Raw genomic sequence first — 5,438 nt, 5'->3', positions numbered from 1 at the left:
ACGGTGCACTTATCGATAAGCGCTGCTGCTGCCGCTCACGGGCAAGTAAGGCAGGAAGTTAGTGACGCCAGTAAATGGAATAAGAAAACGAGGCGGCAGTACCGTAATAGAAGGTGACAAACAATAAATGGCGTGAACACGAGCCGTGCACGGCTCAGTAATCACATCCAGCAAACAAGAATCAGCTGAGGAAATTGTAATTAATGTCCTTCAGAAAAATATTAAGTGGTTCTCTGCAAACGGACACTCACTAACTTTGGGGAAACACAATATATATAGTTCTGTACAGTAAACGGTATAACACCACTGACAAATGTAGACTTTGAACAGAAGTGTGTTGCTAAGGAAGAATATTCGAAATTTCTTGGTACATGCACTGATGAGATACTGAATTGGAAGAAACACATTGATGATCTGCTAAAATGTTTGAGTTCAGACACTTATGCTATTAGGGTTATCGCAAATTTTTGTGATAAATATATCAGTCAATTAGGCTACTATGCCAATTTTCATCCACTGCTGTCGTATGGCATCATATTTTGTGGTAATTCGTCATTAAGAGAGAAAGTATTCATTGCAGAAAAGCGAGCAACCTGAAAAATAGCTGGAGGCCACCCAAGATCACATTTATTTAAGAAACTAGTTATATTCACAGTACCTTCACGACACATATATTTGCTTATCAAATTTGTTGTTAATAACCCATTCCAATTCAAAAATAATAGCAAAGCGCATAACTACAACACTAGAAGAAAGTATGATCGTCACTCTTCTGGATTAAAGCTGACTTTGAAACAGAAAGAGGTAAATTATGCTGCCGCGAAAGTTTTTGGTCATATAACGATAGCATTAAAAGTGTGACAGGTAGCCAACCAGCATTTGAAAACAAAGGAATTTCTTAATGACAACTGCTTCAACTCAATAAATGAATTTTTAACTAGAAAGTGGTGCTTGTAAAAAAATTGCGTTTTGTTGGACCTTATAGAAACTACAAGAGATACAGTTATTAAGAAAACTGTAAAATAAAATTTGGTGACATCTGGAACGTCATTATTGTTCGTGTCACCTATGAAATATTTCATTTGCGAGATCCTATGCGCACGCTGCCATCGGGATTTTATTTCCCACGGTCGCCTTAATACGATCGAGAATGTTCCCTCCCTCAGCAAAATTTTTTATTTGCAGCTGTTACTGGCCCTTCGCTACTGCATCCATCACCGAAATCGCCGATGAAGGCTACACGCAAGTAATGTAGGTACTTCCAGGACAATATTTCCGTTTGAAGTCGAGAGAAATATATTTGTGGGTACGGTTCTACGAAACGCAAGTTTTATCGAAGCATACTACAAGACTTTTGTTTTCAGCTCGCAATAAGTGCACTGTACACAAAACTTCGTTCGTACTGCTGCAATGCCTCTGTATTCTCTTAAAAATTTCCGTCCATCATTACATTTCTGAATCAAGAACCAAGTGAACGGAGAATACATAGAACAGACGTCTCTCTGAAACAGAATACCTTTTTTCACGGAGATCAACCTGTATTTTTCTAGCTGTTGGATACTATCCTCTTCAGCAGTATAAAATGCAGTTCTACATAATATCTTTATGTCACAATCGTCCAGTTCCATAGATTTCCGTTTTCATTTACATCTCTTTCTTGGAGAATCGTAACACATACTTACATCTAGATACCATACCGATGTTAATGCACTGCTAATATGGAACACAGAAGACTCCGAAATACGACAATGTTTTGTTGTCATTTAACGAACTTGCACAAAATTTATCTTATTCCTGGTTTCTTCATTGATTGGCAGGTCAGTAAAAAACTTCAGTGCATTCGATACGCCAAGTTGAGATTGTTTTATCTTTTAGCCCTTCACACACAACCACTGGAGTAGCTGTACACGCAGGCCCTTGCTCCTACATTTCGCTCTCTACCAAACACACATCAATGCACTCTTCCTCGTAAGACTAAAACCACACGTGAACACAAGGTATCGCACATAAACACTGAACATTCAACTGGCATTGACCTACTTTACTGTTAACACTGTGTATGTGGCAACAAAACTATGAGGCAGGCGAATCACAGCGGTTAAGTCCCGTAGACTGCTGGCAATGGGAGTGACCATGTGGCGTCTAATTATGTGACGGCTACTGCTATCGGACTCGCGTGCATCTTGAATCTCTAAGGGGAAGTCTAACTTTCAGCTGAAGCAGCGACCATGCGGCTCGCTGTCACATCATCTTCACTATTGTGTAAATATTAAGGACGAGCATAACTTTCGCGCGATGTATTACTGTCACGTAACATAGCTCGATGAAACTTGGATAATACATAGAAAGAACTACTACAATAGACTACAGAAATAATTGACAGAAATACGCATTGTGTCGAATAAAAATGACACTTTTATTCCATGAAAATAGTTACACTGAAGTCACCGGAAATTATAATGGCCCAAAGTTCAACTGTATGTGAAATCCTATGGGACTTAACTGCTAAGGTCATCAGTCCCTAAGCGTACACACTACTTAACCTAAATTATCCTAAGGACAAATACACTTCTATGCCCGAGGGAGGACTCGAACCTCCGCCAGGAGCAGCCGCACAGTTCATGACTGCAGCCCCCTAGACCGCTCGGCTAATCCCGCGCGCGATGGTCCAAAGGTGTGATATGATTCTCAGTTGGGTGTGTGATCACTGCAGACTGCAATGGTTTGTCTGCAGCGTGCTTCCATCCTCATCACAAGATTGAAAAGAATTTCTTGAGGTAGGACGTTCCATTCCTCCACCATCACGGTTGACAACCGTTGGATGGTCGTTGAAGGACGTAGACGTGCTTCATTATTGCCCCCCCCCCCCCCCCCCCAATGCATCTCACACATACTCGATGGGATTTCAGTCGGGGGAAGGGGCAGGCTGATTCATTCGCCACGTACATCCTCTCGTCTGACTGCGGTGTTCAATGCGGTCACGAACTGTTAACCATGAAAATGACGTCAGGGTGGAATACATCCCTGAAAAGACGCATTCTGGGAAGGAGCGCAAAGTCACAATAACACAGACCGCTGAGTGCACCTTTTTCAGAGATTTGGGGGTCAATTCGCTAATGCAATATTATGTCTCTCCAAACCATAACAGATAGACCAGCAAAACAATCATGTTCGGCAGTGCTGGACATGCTCTCATATGCCGTGAGATGGAAACGCCGAATGCACCCAGTAACACTGTTTCACATAATGCTTTCGGTAGCCCAGGTTTTAGGTGGAGGGAGCCATAATGTTCCATGGACGTACTGACCTCCAAATCTCCGAACACAGTGGACTCTCAGGTGAATGTAGTTGTTACGCCGCATTCCATCCCCATTTGCGTCTATTATGCACTGATTTCATTTTTATGGATGACAATGCCCGTCACATCGAACAGCGCAAGTGGAGCAGCTCTTAGAACGAGGGGAGAAGTTTTGAAAATACCCCCTTATTTACAACTTCTGTGCAAAACACAACGCCATGTCGCATAAGAATCAAGGCGATAGAAAATGTAGAAAACTGCTTATGGCTGTCTCTAGGGCGCATCCCGGTGTGTGAGTCTAAAATCGGTCACTAGATTCAAACACCGATCAGCAAACATTATACATTCCTAGGTAAAACCCTTTCCTTTGCCCTACAACGGCCTCTTTGTTAAGCGGCGATAAATCAGAAGAGAGAGAGAAAATACAATTTATTTTGGGGCGTAGGGGACATCCGAAAGCCTGGATAAAAGAGGTAAAAAGTGAAAAGCCACATCTCTGTGATGAAATGAAGTATTTCTCATCGGACGAAGTTCACTTACCATAAACACTATTTAGTACGAATTTCCTTCAATAAAACTGTAGCATTTAACTTAAACACAGTATGAAAACATCTGCTTGTCCTTTCAGACCTGAATATGATCGCGTGAACAGTTAAAACTAGTTATCAAATTTAATGCTGCATATTGTTTGCGGTCTAGATAGTTAAAAGATTTTGTACGAAAGTTTTTACAAGTTTTCTGAACATCAGAAGAATTTACAAATTTCAATATCTAGCAGGAGTACCCAGCCTAATTAAAGGAAGAAATGCGACTCTGCGGGTTGTATGGGAATGTGCATATACAGTGGATGACGAAATAAAATATAATGCCTACCATCAACTAGCCGAAAATCAAAGTTCTAAACTGCCCACAAGTTATATATTGTACGGAGCCCCAATGTGCTACTGCATGAAACGATTTACCCACATGTTAAACAGCAGAAAAACTTCAATAGGCCCCGGTAAATGTGGCTGGACTTAAAATTTCGGCTACTTTTCGTCTATGGGGCGCCGATTCACATTCGTCGCAATGTACCCAATGTTCCACCAAACTATTTAATACAAATGCAGGCGGGATTTGCTATGAAAAATTTATGTACGTACTCACGTATTTTTTAAAGTTTCACAAATTCGAGTTTATTTCCAATAACAATAAAGGAAATCGGAAGTCACAGTTTTTAATAAATTAATTTCAGAACCTGACCGAGTTTCATAAGATCTTGGAGGCCACGATTTATTGAGTGAGTTATCTTCAAAAAAACCGTTAAAGTTACACTGTATATCAAACTATAAATTCCACAATGGCTACACAATGAAAACTTATAAGTGCGGATTGTAGCACATGCAACCCTAAAAGTAAAAAGTGAACAGATGATGAAAAATATCTATGTCCGAAAGTAGGAACTCTGAATAATTCACACACGCGAATTAGTGGCTGTTTCACCGCTCATCAGATAAAACTTTCTCCTAACACAAACTAACACAGCCTGATCGCCTGCAACGGCGTCCGAACTTAGTCTCAATTCCAAAGTGCCACCGTTCACCCATGAAATCTTGTTCAAGCACTATTGAAGGCAGTTAAACTACTGAAAGAGAAAATTGTTGAAGTTCTTAATTTTAACCTTTTATGCACACAAGATAAGTGACACCATACGAAAATACTGCGAGGAATATTATGCTGTTATCATTTTTCTTTTGTATAGCATAGTTGGTTTCTAAACGATGATTTCTAAAGTTTTCCCCCGTTTTCGGTTTTATAAGTGTAAATATTAACAACATTAAATAATTTTCTGTATATCTGAAGTTTACAGCAGTACCTCTACTTTTAATGTTTTAAGAAAAGCTGTTTTTAATTGTGCGAAATCCACTTTTCGGCCTTTTATTTAAATATGTGAATAATTTCAATGAATCGACTGTCACAGTGCTACGCAGTTTTACGAGATGTATCCGTAGACCTTTCGTTTGATGCAATCGCATAATGTACTGCCGAGGTACTCACGTTTGGAATCCAGGAATTATTTATAACATTTAATTTACAGTAACGTATAGAGTAACGCGCATATCCACATGCGTAATCGACCATCTTTTCCGCTTCATATGAG

Source organism: Schistocerca gregaria, chromosome 2 (assembly GCF_023897955.1).
Source record: "Schistocerca gregaria isolate iqSchGreg1 chromosome 2, iqSchGreg1.2, whole genome shotgun sequence".
NCBI lineage: Eukaryota > Metazoa > Arthropoda > Insecta > Orthoptera > Acrididae > Schistocerca > Schistocerca gregaria.
Note: the sequence above shows the minus strand (reverse complement) of the source record.